Here is a 17,629-nt window from a genome sequence, read left to right on the forward strand (position 1 = left end):
GACAAACAGGAATCAGAGTCAAGTTAGGTCCCCTAATCTCAGGATCTCTGATGTGGGACCAGGATGGAGAACAACATTGTCTCACAGATCCACATATTCATGTGAGAAACAATGTGGATCAGAGCAAACAGGCTTGGGAGCATGTGCAGGAGCATGTGTGTGTTAAGGGATTACAGTAGAGGGTATCAGGCATCTGCTGTTTCACTTGCCTGAATCAGGGCTGCCATGTGGCTGATGAAGAGCTCTCTGGATCACTGCTGGGGAAATTTCTGGAGCATAAAACGTGGGACAGGTGTCACTATTTCTCCTGGCCTATGGAAATCTTGACAGGAAAGAAATCAAGAACCTGGATTCTGTCTCTGTTCTGACTCTCAGTTGACTCATGAGAAAATGATGGGAAACAGTCCTAGTTGTCACTGGCTTCACGTCCCCGTTTGTGTAAAGAGGTGGTGGTGGAATAACATATCACAATTTGGGACACTGTAATGGCTTAAAACATTCTGAGCCTTTTGTGTGTGTGTTGATATGGATGAAAGGCAATGTAAAGAGGACAAATACAGTCATCATATGGCAGCTCTGGGCATGTCCTTTTCCTTCTCTTCAAGATTTAGGGGACCAGACTTTTTATGACCCTAACCAGCTTTTATCATTGTTCCCTATATTCTGACCCAAAACTCTAGAATAGAGATATTTGCTTAAAGGGGGTTTGGGTAACACTTGGGAAAGAAAAAACTTCAGAAAGACGTCTTCTAGCTAGTTCACTTTTTTTTTCCCCCTCTTCATGTACTTTCTTTATTCATTTCTAAATCTTTCTGGTCAAGGAGAAACTTTGTGAAGTAAGTCCCCCTGCTGTTAAGCCTTGTCTTTTTTAGAGAAGGGACAAGAAAAGATAAGACCTCTATCTAGCCCTCCTGTCTTGAAGATACCATTCACTCCTTGTCTTCAACTGCCTCTTAGATTCTAGTGGCTTATTCATGTCCAGTCCAGAACTTAATACTGAGCATCAGACCTATAGCACATCAAACTCTATTACTCAAACTCGGCCCTTCTTCTTCTCCCTGTTCACTCTTCTCTATATTTTCTCTACTACCAAAATGGCACCCCAAACCAAATAGGCAAAATCACTATGGAAACTCAGTCGTCCTTCTGGTATTTCTTTTCTCACCAGGTCTGATTTGGAGGTAACCTTTTGAGCATCTCTAGATTTTGGTATCACATTAGTTCTGCTATCTCAGAACACATCCCACCTTTGCCTTGTCTTGTGACACAGGCCTCCCTCCTTCTGACCTTGTCCCTCCTCTCCCTATCATTTATGCAAGATGCAAATGCCATGCTCTCTTATCTTGAGCCAGGTGACTTGCAGTCAGGAGCAGTATTGAATGAATAAAGTGTTTAAAAGTGTGTTCTTCAGCTGATCACGTAACTGAACAACAGAACAACTTGATTTGTTTGGCTGAGCCCAGCACCAGATCCTTATTTTCTGTCAATAAATTATTTAGCCTAATTTACAGCAAGCTCCAAATATTCCCATTCTGTGATTTCAGCAGCTCATGATCCTGGTCCTTAAAGGTAGGGATATTTGTTTATAACTATGGGACTATCCTATGACAACCTGACAAACAGTTGGTGCTTAAGTTTTTGTGGACTGAATGAATGCAGGAATGTACTTCCATGTGTACTTGAGAGCTAGATGGACCCTCAGAGAAAACCTAATAGAACTCATTCATTTATAAATGTCAACCTGGTGGTTAAAAGAGAAAGCCAGTCACGTTGTGAGCCAGTGCTTGTCTGGTAGGCTGTTCTGATGCCTCTCACGTCCCCTGTTGGGTTTCCTGCTGTGCCATCCCTGGTCTTATCTGTTGCAGAGCGTTTTCTTCTGTCTGCACCAGACCTCACCTCACAGTCTGACCTCTCTGGCTTTCACCATGGAATGACCTGAATAACCCCTGCAATGACCCTTTTATTCATTTCCTCTTCTTGCCATCACCTTCCCAGCAAAGGCCACCTCCTCCTGCTTTCCTGCCAGAGTCCTGGGGGTTGATAGCTGCTCCAGTTCTTTTAACTTCTTCACCCCAGGTCTTGGGCATCATCCCTGGACTACTTTGATCCATTTCCTCTGTAGCAGTCATCTTGCCTATTCATGTGTTTAGCTATGCCCTGAAACTTTCCAGTCACTCTCCACTCTCTAATTCTTTGTTCACAATAAGGTTCAGAGCAGTAAAGTGTCCTTCCAGATTTTGCTGAGGGTCCAACAAAACCCCTTCTTTGTCCCTGCTGTGTCTATTTCTGCCTTTTAAAAAAAATTGCTTTCTTAGCACTGAGAGAAAAGTTGCATGGACAAGTTATTTTTTCTAGTGAAGAAGGAAAAAATCTTCAGTATAGAAATCTTTTGCCAACATGAGAGCCAGAGGAAATGTTTGTTTTTGCTATTTTCATCATTGAAAATGTTATGTTTTACTAGCATGCACACACCTGGTGGAAAAGGGAATGGGGGAGAGAATCTCATGCTCCTCCAGCTGAGGCAGAATTACTCCCTCCTGCTCTGCCACTCTGAGATATCACTCCTCAGGTTCCAACTTCTGGAGCCCTGTAGTGTCTGTTCAGCTGACCCCACAATATTGCAGAGCTATCTGGAGAAGCCACAGGAAGCAACCCCAGTAATTTAGAAGTTTTAAATCCACAGGATACTTGGCCTTTAGTTTTTATCCCTATTGGGGTGCATGACTCCCTGTATGAGAAGGTGATTACAACTCTCTTTATGATCTGAAGATGGAGCTGAGCTGCTTATCTTTTAGATCAAGTTCAGCTGTTCTGCTTATCTTCCCATGTTAGCTAGATCTTGTGCACATTTCACACTCCAGCCTCCCTGCTGCTCATATTACCACACAAGACTGGCTTGCCAGGCCTCTTTTATTTTGCTCCATACCTGTCCTCCACCAGGAGGCTTCTTCTTATCTATGGATTTCACTCTTACTTAAAAAATACCTAGTATTCTCCAAATATTGGATCTAAATCAATTGTTCTTAAAAATGTGATCCCAAAACCTGCATCATTAGGCTTACCAGGGAACTTGTTAAGAATGAAAATGCTCAGACTCCACCCTAGACTCCAAATCAGAAACTCTGGGGTTGGCTCAACAATCTGTGATTTAGCAACCTCTCCAGGGGATCCTGAACATACTCATGTTGAAGAACATTGCTCTGGGGTGAAGCCCTCTGCATTTCCCAATGAACATTATCAAAGGTTCCTTACAGTGGGATCTTATGTAAGAGAAGGAGCCTGGGCTGACTCTCAGGAAGGTCCTGGATTCTGCATCCTGCCATCACACTCACCCTATTTTCTGATGAGGGAAGCAGACTAGCTGGTGTTGAAAAGCATGGACTCTGAAACCAGCTTGGCTTCACTTTCTGCATCAGCTATTTGAATTTGAGTAATTTACCACTCTCTACCACAATTTACTCATCTGTAAAATGGGAATGGTGAAACTACCTATCTCATAAGGGTTTTGTGCAGATTAGCACATAATAGCTGAAAAACATTTGGAACTGAGCCTGGCATATAATAGCTGGCTCGTGCTAAGTAGGTGTTAGTTATTATTTTATCATTTAGTATTATAGCAACTGTGTAATTGAGTACAATTATACAAGCTAGAAGTGGGTGCTATATTGTACAACTGTTCTTAAGATATTTTAATTTTGATGGAATAGGTTTAGAAGGCATTTAGACAATAAACCCAGCTGGGCTCAGTGAAATTACTTTGCTTTGGTCAGAAATTCAGTTCTAAGACTTAATATGGAAGTGACTCCAAGTTTCCTTATTTGGTAAATGATTTCACATTCAGCCTGCCCCAAACTTAGGGGCCAGTACTGCTTCATTCATAACTTGTGGTCAAGCAGTTCACTTAGGGTATGACCTCTCTGTGAGGTAGGAACATTCTAGAAGCTGTCTCTGTATCACCCATAGGCCTCTGGGTGGGGCTGCTTGCATTAAAAAGCATAATGAATGAGGTCACATTACATCCATTGGTGCCAAGGCATTTTACTTTGGTGCAGAAGTAGTCTTTAAAAGAATTCCAACTTTAGAGTTTTTTTACTTTTTGAAGTCATTTATATCTTCCTTTTACAAGAAGAAAAAGGTGATATATTGAACTAGCTAGTGAAATGATAGAACTATTATGCATAAGGAAACAATTGGAAATGTAGCTCAAAGAGAAAGGAATTCTATTGTCTTGGGCTAGAGCTCTGAGAGCATCATCCTATGTCCTGGAATTTGCTGACACACCCTCCAGATTCTCTCTCTGGCCTAGCATCAGCAGAGGCAAGGAATAGAGAGGAGTAGTGAGGTCACATCAACCCTGAGGTTCACCAGTTATCCCAAGTACTGTAGAACTAGGCTCAGTCAAGTCACATGTGGAAAGTGGGGAGCTGATTGTCCTCAGGGCTGTCAAATGGTAGGTGAGGAAGGAGTGAGGCCCATTTGGCACATCATCTTTACTGTGTGTTGGGGTTGTGGACTTTTCCTACTATACAAAATCAAGTGATCTCTGTGGCACGTGTTTAGGCTGGGGTCTGCAAGGCAGCCTGTCACTGTAGAATGAGCAAATCCAGGAAGCATATGAGGGACCTGTAAGACTGGAGAAACACCGTATTATCTCCCAAACTTACTGTAGTTTTCTAGAGTTACAATTACAAAACACCACAGAGTGACTTAAGACACAAAAATGCATTGTCTGACTCTTCTGAAGGTTAGAATCAAGGTGTTGACGGGGTTATTTCCTTCTGAGGTGTGTGAGGGAAAATCTATTCCATGGCTCATCCCTGGCTTCATGTGGTCTATTGATAATCTTTGCTGTTCTTTGGTTCTGTGTCTACCTTCATCTTCACATAGTTTTATCCTTGTATGAGTACTTGTATCAAAATATCCCCTTTATAAAAGGACACCAATCTTATTGAATTAGGGCCCACACCAATGACCTCATTTTAATTTGATAACCTTTATGAAGACACAATCTACAAATATGGTTACATTTTCAGTTAGGCAGGTTTGGATTTCAGCAAATGAATTTTTTTAAACTCACATTTAATAAATCCATTCTAATTCAGTTCCACATACTATAAGATGGAGAGAATCACTTTGAACTATGGACAATAAAATACAAGGCTTGAGGGCGATGCCCATCTCTCCTCTAATTTGCAATAATTCGGACACAGATTTTTGAGCCCTCTTCCTTCTGTAGGAAGGCTTCTTTCAACCCTAGTCTTCTAGGATACTATACTTCTTTGAAGTTCTCCTAACCTGTCCAGGATGTCTTATGTTGGTTAATGTTATCATACCTGTTTAGCTTGTAGTGATCTGAACTGGGCCAGGATTCCCTAGCAGAGGATACCAGGTGCTCATTACAATAGAGGAAGAAGAACTGATTATGCTTTTACTTGAACTGACCTTACCTAGCTATGCCAGCCTGAATGATCCTGACTATCTGAGTTTGAGTTTAAGGTTCTGTGGGAATTTTGACACCAGGAGATTCACTAATTCTTCACAAGCAGTACAGATTTTGAGCCACACTGGTGTGTTCACTGATCTGCTTAGCCATCCCTGGATGCCTTGAGCAGGGTCTTGAATGCCTCGAGAAGTGTGACTTGCCCACATCTTCATGGTGAATCACACTCCCTATCTGGTTTTCATATTTACTAAGTTTAAGTATACTCAGCATTATTTTTCAAGTATTGTGAGTTCACTATCTGCCTGCCTTGGGTAACCCATTTTCATCTGTCTGAACATCAATTTCCTCATCTATGAAATAGAGAGGAAAGCCTTCTTTATGTCCCCTTCCTAGGTTATGAAAATGGATCAGGTGAAACGGTGGATAATGGGCAAAGGACTTTGTGAACAGAGATCATTTACCTTTTTTTTTAATCCTTATTGTTTTGAAGTAATAATTAATACCATCTCCTTGTATTCTCAAAAATATCTGAATTTACGTAATATATGATAATCATAAAATTCTCATGTCACGATATAGAGGATTTTAAATTCTGATTTCTTAAATACTCTCACTTAAAAATATTTTAGAAGACTTTTTCATTTGCTCACTTTGAAGGATAGAACAACTACCTTAATATGAGCCTTATACCCATCCCCATTCATACAGTATGTTCCTGCAGCTCTCCCTTTCCTCTCTGTTTTGAAAGACAAGGACTCAGGTCCTTTCCATTTTGAGGACAAAACCACTGATCACACTGGTAGACAGATGGTGATATAAAGAATAAAAACGTGGGGAGGATGCAAAGCTTAAGAAAGGATACAGCACTTTTGCAAAGGCCATGGTCTGTACTTCTCTACACCCTTGCTGTGACAATAACTGCAAACCCCAGTGGCCTGTCCTCTGTGCTCATGCCTGAGGTTAACACATACCACGGGACTTCCCTTCCTTGTACTTTATTTTCTCCCTTGGGAAAAAAAAAAAAGTCTCCATCAAAGACATGTCCTTCAACTAAGACTTCATGGTAAGTTAGATCCTTTCTTTGAATGAGCAGATTGCATTTTTGAGAACTTCCAGAGTGGAAAATATTCAAAGACCCTATCAAGGGTCTTTTCTCCATCTAGCTACATTTTTTTTTTTTTTTGCTACTATTTTTCTTAAAATTTTAGCACTGAACAGCGACTTAGGGCTCACAAAATCCTCTTTTCCATCCCTCTTGCACAATGGAAGAAAATAGGTGCTCAGATTGTTCTTTAATTATAGCATATGGGGCTCCTGCCAGGTCTCTAGGTTCCATTTTCTTCCTAAGATACTATTCATAGGCATTCATTTATCATTTTGTCTTTAGACAATGTATTGGATAGGGGTTCAACAATGAATAATGAAATTCTGGATGAATTGTGTAGTTCCTGTGTATTATAAGAGGTGAAATTCCAGGTGGCTTGCCTTTTGCTTCTGTGAATTACAGTGGCCATACTTTGGCATCAGTGCTTACAACATTCACAGTGTTTTGATTTAGTCACAAAGCAACTGACCCAAGTCTATGACGTGATAATTTGTCACAAGTGTAATTACTACTGCATAAATTGTTTTCAGGGTCAAATGAGATAGGACTTGAAGAACCCTGAGTATGAATGTGAATCCCTTAGACTGAGAGGTAGATGGAGAAGAGATCACTCAATGAGAGATGCTGGTCATAAGACACTCAATATTGATATTTGAATGAATTAAGTTAAGGACTGGCAGAATTAGAAAGGTCTCTGGAAGTAATTTTCATGAACATAGGCGATCTGTTGTAAGACTTATCTAATATGTTTCTGTGCAATAGTGCTCTTTGTGGTTTTTTTGCTGATACCTCAGGCCTCTTTGTGGTTGCTCCTGTTCTGGGGCTCCTCAAGGCAGCCTGCTGTCATGAGCATGCTATCTCTAGAGAGTGAATCAGTGAGGAAAGCAGCTCCTAGTGCTCAGGAAGCCCAGGGAGGTGGATTTGCTCATTTCATGGATAAAACCTGCCCTCCTCATCCCCAGTTTCCTATCAAGGCTAGTTTCAAACATCACCTTCTTCCAGCAAGAGGCTTCAAGGGGAAGTGAGTGCTCATTCCTTGAAATCACCAGAGCTGTACCTCTTATGTGTACCTCACATGGCAATACAACAGCATTGTACTGTGTTCCAGTATTTTTCAATTTTTTTCCTCTCTCAGTACCTTGCACAGAATCTGGCACGTAGTAGGAACTCCTGAAATGTGCAACCCTAATTGAACTGAGCAGGAGAGATAAGGCAAAGGAACACTGTGGATCAAGGCCAGTACAGTAGATTTTTCCATCTCTTCTCAGTGCCAAGGGTTCCAAACTGCTTTTGCACTGGGGCTGCATATTTCTGTGGCCTCAGTGGGTTCCTTGGCTGCAGAAAAGCACAGCAACTGAAACAAACATTATGTAAATTTAAACAAATTGGTTAATAAAGGGGACAAAGAGAAACCCACACAATCTTTTCTTCCTGTGCTCTTTTTCTTCTAAAGATGCTTGTTTGTGTTATCGCTTCAACAGTTTGGTAAATAACTGAGCCTTCTCACTAATCTGTCCTCTTATGCTTGCAGTGGTAAAATGTGATGATTAGTCATGGGTAAAAGCCATACGCATCCATTCCAAGCTGCTTGGCAATATGTATGCAGGAATTTGAGGTAAACAGAGATGAGTTCCTGGGTATCAACTCAGAATGACAATTTTTATATGTGTACAATCACTTGGAATTTTTAGGTTTGCTCAGACCAAACTTAAAAAAAAAAGAACACTCTGATACTGTAGTGATTTATTTATTTATTTTTGGCAGGACATCCATATTTTTTAATATGTCTATAAAATCCTATGTTACCTCAAAGCATTTGGGAAGTACATGTTGGAGGGATGGCTTGCCTTTATCATCCTCCCTGACCCCATCCTAGGTTCTTCTCCCAACTCTAGGGTTTTATGAAACAGAAAGCCTCTGTATTATTTCCCATCATTGTCATATTCTTTCATTTTATTATAGAAGACTCTTGGATTGGAATTCAAAAGAACTGGGTTCTAGTTCTGACTTATAATGTTGAGTAAACCAGACTTTCTCCTTGGGTCTCAGTTTCTTTACTGGTGAAATAAAGAAATTTGCCTAAAGTTCCAAAGGATTGGTCGTTGTATTTTAGTCTAGTTTATGATGAAAAATTATTCCTTTAAAATTAGTATCACATGGTTTTAGCAGTGAGCATGGACTTGGTTGGCTTCAGATTTCTTTGTTCATATTGGAATTTTTGTTGTTATTGGCCAAGAAATATAAGATAGATTGCTGACTCTGCTACTTCACAACAGCCTTCAGTCTTCCACCTATCTGCAAGAATATTTCCAGTGTGTAAAGGGCTATCCCACTCATCATTTCATGTGATCTTCATGTGGGGATCAGGGATGGTATCTCATGTCTATTTTGCATTAAGGGAAAGAGCTGAAGCCCCAGGCTTGCCACAAAACAGACAACTGGTAAGTGGTGAAGGCTATTTCCACCTCCTTACCACATTTTGGATTGACTTCTGATTGCAGGAAACTCATGATACAGAACATAAGTAATTAATGGAATTTCCATCGAAAGCCACACTAACTTTTTATGTTTAATAATTGATTTATTTGGATTCTGTTTTCCTAATGCAGAAGAAATAGTAAATGGATCGTAGTCTCAAAGGAATCTCTAACGCTTTACCTGATTCCCTATCCACCACTTTGTCTCATGTGATACATCTACTCTACGACTAGAGAGATTTTTTTTTTCCTAAAGCACAAAAATAATCACATCACTCTCTTTTTCCTACAGTCTTCTTGGAATCTCTGCAGGATCATCTAAATTCCCTTACTTGGTATACAAAACCATTCATAAGGTGACCTTTGCATTCCTCAACAGCCTCTTCCTTCCCAGACCCTCCATTTATTTGCTTCAAGTCTATTTATACACTGATGACATTCCAGTTTCTGCATTAGGATGGAAACTGAGAAATGGAGAGACAGGTGATTCCCAGTCTGACCTAACCATCTGCAATCCAGGTGAGCCAAAAGTCCTGAGTTTGACAGTGCTCAGCTCAAATCACCCTCCTATTCATCCATCCTCCCCTTCCTTGATAAGACCTAATCACCTTCAGATCTCAATCTCTATCCCCTGTATGAAGTCTTCTCTTGAGTCTCAAGGAGAATCAAACTTAACTATCCTTTTGGCCCCCATTATACTTTCCATATGCCTGCGTATACATGCACAAATAATGTTTTAATCATTCTCATTGGTGTTTGAGGCTGCAGACTCCTTGAAGGTCGGGAATTCATTAAACATTCATTCAGTGCTTTATTCATCTGTGAGTCAAAGCACTGCACCCCCAACAAACCTTTGCTCAGGAACACAAGTCCATTCATTGTGCTCATATTACTTTTAGAAAGGTTGATCTACCTATAGATATATCTCCATGGATACATATACATCATATGACCTTTCATTGTGTATCACTTATAGTATTTACATCATCACCACCATTATTTTAAAAATAATATTGTTTTTAAAGATTGTTCATATATTTTTACTTTTCAAACTTTTTGGTCTCAGGAGACCAATGCACTTTAAAATTACTGAGAATTTCGAGGAGTTTTTGTTTATGTTTGTTATATCTATTGATATTACCTTAACAGAAATTAAAATAGAAATTTTAAAATGGTGATTAAGACATTTCAAAATAAGTTATAAAGTAACTGATTACATGCCAATATAAATAACATATTTTTATTAAAATAGCTATATTTTAAGATAAAATATTAGGGTAAAGTACAGCATTTTTACAAATATCTTTTAATGTTTGGCTTAATAGAAAATAGCTGAAATTCTCATGTCTGCTCCTGCATTCAATCTATCATAAATATTATGTTGGTCAAAGAATATTAAGAAATCCAGCCTCACAGAGAGATAAAGTTGGAAAATACAGGAGTATTTTAATAGTCCTTTAAATAATTATATATATTCTACATTAATACTGTAATGAAACTCAACAAATGATGTCATAGTACACAGTAGATACTTACTCAATGTCTAAATGATGAATGAATGATATTACATAACATTTTTAGTGATAAAAAGTAATGAATCACATTATTTTTTGCCTACACATATACTTGTTTTGAGTGAGAATGTATCATGCTATTGTTTGTCTATTGATCCACCAATGTTTTATCTATGCCATTGTATTCTTTTACCTCCAATTTACCATCATCAATCATATAGTTGGCATATTCTAAATAATTACTGTTGGTTTGACTATTGAGCAAAATTCAGTGAGGTTGAAGAAAATTGTGGCATCTGCTGCAGGTCATTTTATGCTGGACCGTCAGGATGTTCCCATTGATCACCCACCTTAGGGGGAGCCTCTATCTTTCTTAATTTTCTCAGGTATAAATAAAGGCTCTGAATTTGAAGACCTCCAGGGTGACTTATGGCTTTAATAGATTATCTTCTTACTCATAATTACAATCATAAGTCCAAATCCCCTGTTCTTTGAAAACTGAGTGAGTCCTATGTTTCATAACAGCACTTATTTGTAATTTATTTTTAGAGTGTCAAAAGAGGAGTTGTAACACTTGTATTTGTTCAGTTTACATCTGGAGAAATGACTTGTACAGTGCTGGGAAGAAAGCTTGTCAACCCTCCTTGAAATATTCTGACTGCAAATGAGCACCCACCCCACTCGTATTTCTAGCGATTTGAAAGTGATAGCAAAGATGATAAACTCTTTGCTGCTTTCTAGAAAAAGTTCACAGAGTGAAAATGAATTCCTCAATTAAGCAAAACTGAATAAAACTGAGTAGAAAGCACATATAAATATCAGACCTTTAACTGATAATGGACTAGAAAGGTATTCCCTAAATACTAATGGCTCAGTGGTAGAGCACTTGCCTAACTTGCAGGAGGCCCTGAGTTCCTTTCCAGCACCAGAGAGGAAAAAAGAAAAAAATGGTATTTGAAATGACAAAATGACTCAGTCTGGCTTCCTTTTTCTTATGTTCACTTTATTATCAAATTGACAGCTCATGTTTGGGGTTCTTTTAATTTTTAAAAATGCTTTTGTCTTCCATTTCACAAGTAGCCTATCTTGGTTTTGTTTTAATTGCATGGGAATTTGAAGATGATTTCCTAGTGGCATTAGAATTTGATGTATGAACTTAACAAAAACAAAGTGACTAACAAAGCCCACTAGGGCCTTTGATAATGAATTCAATTTGATCATTAACCTGTTGGGTCTTCTCAATGAAAAGCTTCTTCCGCAATTAATTAAGTTGAATTTCCTGAACCAAAAAGTGTGTCCTGGGTGCTGGTCAGAGCTGCTAAGACAGTACACCAAGCACACGCTATTGTTATTATCATCTATGGCACTGGCATGGCAATCTGGTCTCCCATTTTGGGTCATCCCATTTTGGCTTATCTTCATTTCTCTCCCCTTTTCTATAATTGTTTTATGAACCATGACTAAGTCGATGAATTTTTCTTACTTAGTCAACTTTGGGATACTGTAAAGAGGAACTGTATCTTATTTATTTTCCTACCCCAGTACTAGAACACAGCATGCTTTCTGGAAATATTTCATAACTACCAGGATTTCAATAAAAATCTCAAACTTTTTGGTATTGAAATCATATTTCTGATTACGCTTAGATAAACTATGGTCCTGATTTTGCTTGATTTTTAGAATTAATGCACTAAAAATCTCACTGAATTCCAGATGGAGTTTCTAAATAATTCCTTCTGATTCTTTATAATTTTCTGACTTTTCTAGTTTTTCTGTACCAGATGAGTTTTACTTATTTGGATGAAAACTAAATGTTACTAAAATTTTAGAAGGGAGACATTTAGATTTGTAGTAGATTCTCTTTCTTTCTTTCTTTATTTTTTTGTCATTGTGATCTTTTTTATTGGTACCTATTAATCATACAGCATAGTGGGTTTCATTGTGGCATATTTGTACAAGCACATAGCATATCTTGGATCAATTTTGCTCCACATGACCTTCCCTTATCTTCTCTGCCTATCCTCTTCCTCTACAAGTCTTCCTTCTACATTTGTGATGTCCCTTTTTCCTTCCTCTAGCTTCCACATGTGAGAGAAAACATGCAATACTTGTCCTTCCGAGTCTGACTTAATCACTTAGCAGAATGCTTTCCTGTTTCATCCATTTTCCTGCAAATGATGTAGTTTCATTCTTCTTTTTTTTTTATTCATTGTACAGAAGAAATAACAATAAATGATCAAACTATATGTGACTGGTTTTGGTGATTTAAAAGTCCTTTTTGTATAAATCAAGGAAATAAAGCTGGTGTTAGTTTTAGGGCTGTGATCTAAGACTAAAATCAGAAGCTATGTGTGGTCTAGAATAACCATGGGGGATGATTTCAACCTCTTGGCATGCATGTTGCTTTTTTAAAACAAGAAATGCTCACACTCAGAGCTCAGTTCTAATACTTGTGTCATTCACATAGTGCTAAATTTATTGGATTATAACAGCTCTTCATCTTATCATGAAGATGTCTTTTTATATCTCATAATGGATTTATGTGGTTGGCACAAAATGAAATGTTAAGATGTGTTACAGTAAGGAGGACATTGGATTAACTTCAAAATTTCAGTGATACTTTCTCTTCCAGTGTGTCTTGAGAAAAGTGGGGCATTGTTATCTGTCTTCACATCCATGAACCCAGAACTGACTTTATCTCTTATTAGTGGTGGGAATCAAAGCAATTCATGTGACTATTCTGACCCTCAGTGGCTGCCTGTCTTACATTGCAGGGTTATTATTACCTGCTGGTCTATCTAGTAGGGTTATAAAATGGGCAAGAAAATGATACATTAGTTGCATAAAATAGAAAAAGTGAATGTTGTCACCAATATTGTAGATTCTGTACATATGGCTAAGGTGAGATCCTTGGAAACAAGCTGAAAAAAAAATTTTTTTTTCCTGTAGCATTTCTTCTGCCAAAAGTATATATTGATTGCAGCTGGAAAGAAACCATTCTGAAAGGGAAAGTAATGTTGAATAGGAGTCAAAGCCTGCTACTATTAGACAGCTTGAATGTTTCTTTATGCTTAATGATAATAATAATTTAACTCCTAAGTGGATTTTCTGACAGAAGAGCCCACTAAATCAGGAAAGCTATAAATTGCTTCAAGTCTACCTTTAGGGTAATATCCAGGAAGGGACAAATGGGATTGTGTCAGTGTGTTTGGCTGAGACTTTTCATCTGCTTCCAGGTCTGTAGGATGTGAAAGACAAGAGAACACAACATCCATGAGCCTTAGGCCACTTTTATTGATCTACTATGTGCTGCACTCTGTAGTAGGTGTTTTGGCAAAAATATTACATTGGACCTTCAGAACAAGTCTGTGAGACAAACACAGTTGAACTATGAATACATTTAGGAACTCTGATGGCTCCAATTATGACATTCCTTTAGTTTTGTTCATGTCTTGTAATTAGAATCTAGTAAGGCCCCTACCTCCCACCCTTGCTCACCAAGCTGCTTAAGATTATATTAGGAACTTTGCATTTACCAAGTGCTTCCAAACACATTACATTATGTGGCTGCTACTTTCTCCAGCTCTGACCTTTCCAAGTCATGTTTGCATGTGGCTTCCTTCTGAATTGTGGGAAACACTTGGAAAGAACACTGAGAACTAGGGCTTTGGTCTTGCCTTCTTCACCAGCTACCCTTGTTACCTGAAGTTCTGAAAGACAAGGGGGTCCCGTCTAGAAGAATTCAGAGGAGAATCAAGTCTCTTAAGGATCTTTGGAGATAGAAAGTTCGAAACTGATATGTTATTGGTGCATTTGTTGAGGTCATTATTTAATTAAAAACTGTAGTTATGACTTATTTTTTCAGGTGGTAAATAGAACTGTGACTATAAAATGGGAGAAGGGGAAACACTGGTAGAAAAGACTTAAAATGAAAGTTTGATCTTAGTCTATCAGGCAAATGATACTTAGAAACAAAAAAGAAGCAGATTTTAAAATTTGAATTAGTTGTAAAATCCCTAGCTTCAGGCTTTGATCTATATAGAAATGGGAACGAAATTTGGAGTATCTTTTATAGCATCTGAATTCTTGTGAGGACTCAGGTTGGTCTATCTTAGAGTCTGAATGCCAATACATGAACATTTTGCCTTGGAAAACTAACGTACTGGAGACTCACTCTAAACTAGGTAGCTTTCTAGTAAGTCAATGGGAAAGATCATTTTTGAGGGTTAATTAGCGAGATGGCTATTGTAGTTGTTGATGTTTTTGGAGGCTATTAAGTTGGATTTTGCAGTAATTTAAATCTGTGAAAATGAATTTGAAATGAAAATGAATGACAGAAATAAGCTAACACAGGAGAATGCTTAGCCTTGCTCAGACAAACCTGTTGTAAATGAGACACAGATATCACATTTGTCCCCCTCTGGAGGATAAAGACAGCATGTCTTTTGAGATATTTAATTAGAAGTTGTTGTGATTATTTTTTTGAGGTCAGTTGCTACTTCTCCAGGAAAGGTGACCTTGAGGCTACTTTCTTCTTTGTCTGATCTTTCCTTTGCTTTCCTTCCACTCTTCCTCCTGAACAAACCCTGGTGATGGAAGACTGTGGAATAGAAAACTTAGTCAAATTGAATTGAATGCAGTAGGGAATCAGCAGGATTTTTCATTAGGGAGAGGGATATGTTGAATTGTGAAAACTTCTTGAAGTAACATTTTTATGGCAAGATTGAGTGACTTGCCTGAACTGGTCTGTCTGTCTTTAGTGCAGAGAACCTAAGTAAACACTATGTTTGGTTTTCATGTTTTGAGTAGAAGGAGGTTGAACCTGAACATTTCAGTCATTTTACTTGCTAGGATGATGACATTTCACCTTGAACACGGTCATAGACTCAGTCAGTCTTCAACTCAGCAATTCCTTCATTTGTTTTTTGTTACTTCTAATTCACTGTTAAAACTTGTTCTTTTGGAATAAAAATTATTTGTTAGGATAAATCTAAAACCTTTGCTGCTTTTATGATCTTTAATTTCATACCTTTTTATATTTTCTGATTATTAGAGGATTTCTTCCTTACATCAGTGATTTGATTTTCTTGTAATGCCAATTTTGTTCTTTTGGCTATTTAATGTGGAATCAGTTGGGCTATTGTTATACTGTTACCTTGCCATTCTCAGGTCCTTTAATATTTTCAGAACACATTTCTGTAATTAATATTTTTATCTCATCATTCATCCCTTATCTTAGTGTTATGGTTTGGATGTGAGGTGTCCTCCAAAAGCAGGAAGGTTCAGAGGAGAAATGATTGGGTTGTAAGAGTCTTAACCCAATCAGTGAATTAATTCCTGGTGGGATTAACTGAAATGGTAGGGTGTGGCTGGAGGAGGTGGGAATTGGGACGTGGATATGGGATATATATTTTGTATATGGAGAGTGGAGTCCCTCTCTCTGCTTCCTGATGATGGCCAGCTGCTTCCCTCTGCCACACTCTTCCATCATGATTTTCTTCGGCACTTGAGCCCCAAGGAATGGAGCCAGCCTTCTCTGAAACTGTGAGCCCTCAAATAAACTATTCCTCCTGTACAGTTGTGCTGGTTGGGTCATTTAGTTACAGCAGCAAAGTAGCTGACTGAAACACCTAGGAAGTTCACTATGTCATGTATTTACTTGAGAGCCCCAATTTTTTTTCTTTTTCTTCTAAAGTTAAATCTTTTTGTTTTGTTTTGGTTTTGTTTTTAAAAGCCTATGATTTTCTCTGGCATCTTCAGAGCAACTTCCCCTTTTTCAAATTTCGTAGCATGTGTTACACTGTACTGTTTTTGACCACACCCCCTCTTTACTACTCCCTGAGCATAGTTCCAAGTTTGGACTTTCCCAAAACGTTTATGTTTTCTCTTATTACCCAATAACTTCCATATGGGTGTACCAGATTTGGACAAAGCTCTTTACTATTGTTTAGAAAGTCAGTTAGTATGGCTCTGCCTAAATAAAGAAGTCTTTTCTCCTGCCAATGTCTGGTTCTTGGGTTGCGATAAAGAGAATTTCCCCCTATTTTGTATTTTGTATTTTGATGTGAAATACATTTTAATTCTTATTTTTCCAGAAACAGAGTATACTATGGCCAGGGCTCTTCGTTAGTATCTACTGCTCAGTTTGTGTTTCTTCTTACCTGTCATTTCTACACCACTGGGCCTTGCGGTTTTCACACTTTCATTAGAGGGGTCCACTCATAGTGCTTTGGGGAAAAAGCAAATGCCACTTTGACTGGTTTGGCAAACCATTTCCTTGTGCAATGTGGGGAGACAGAAGCCAGGTTTCTTACCTCTGCGTCTGTGTTATGGAGCTGTATGGTAGAGTCACAGATAGCCTCTACTGCTTTTCTATCTCTGGGTACATACACAGCAGCTAAGGATGAGACTACACACTCATCCCACATAGATGAAGGTGGCTTTCTCTCAGGTACTGAAAAAGTGTTGCTAGATGTTATTAGTTTATATTTAGATATTATTGTCTGTTGAAATATCAGGTCATATATTTTTTCTTTTTGTGTTTTCAATGAGACATGAAGAGAAAAATTGAAGTGCCATAAGATGTGCCAACACTTCATTCCTAGGGTGTCACACTAATGTATTGCCACAAATGTACTTTTGATAGCTATAATTTCTTGGAGTTCTTGTAGAAGAAAAGATATCCATTTTTTTAGCTCATGTTTTCCTATCAGTGGAAACCTAGCAATCTCATAATAAATTTTAAGCCTGTTTTGTCACATCTCATGGTCCATTGAAGGTAAATGAAAAGGCAGCTCAACATCCTGAATAGACCACCAATCTCTGGAAATTATGAATCAAGTATGCATCATAAATACTTTGAAAAGGACCTGGTACCTGTATTTCTAGAATATTCTAAATTATGGTTTCTGCAGAGCAAATGCAAAGACCTGTGAAGATCATAAGGGAGAACTCAGCCACATTTTCACTCACTGTATCTTCAGCCCCTATTGGATAATTATTTTGATGTGAAAGCAGTGAGTTTTTTTTTTTTCTTTAACGAAACAGGTACTTTCATATCAAATCTTCCATAAATTATTTTTTTGAAAAC

The 17,629-nt window shown here is 38.2% G+C and overlaps 1 protein-coding gene and 1 long non-coding RNA gene across 2 annotated transcripts in view; both read left to right on the plus strand.

The window, feature by feature from the left end:
* FGF12 (fibroblast growth factor 12) overlaps positions 1-17,629 on the plus strand; it is a 526,942-nt gene that overhangs the window by 37,846 nt on the left and 471,467 nt on the right. The gene's annotated exons all lie outside the window — the stretch shown is intronic.
* Positions 1-17,629, plus strand: part of LOC306670894 — a 70,516-nt gene that overhangs the window by 37,389 nt on the left and 15,498 nt on the right. The gene's annotated exons all lie outside the window — the stretch shown is intronic.

The sequence above is a fragment of the Sciurus vulgaris genome (genome assembly GCF_902686455.1).
Source record: "Sciurus vulgaris genome assembly, chromosome: 10".
NCBI lineage: Eukaryota > Metazoa > Chordata > Mammalia > Rodentia > Sciuridae > Sciurus > Sciurus vulgaris.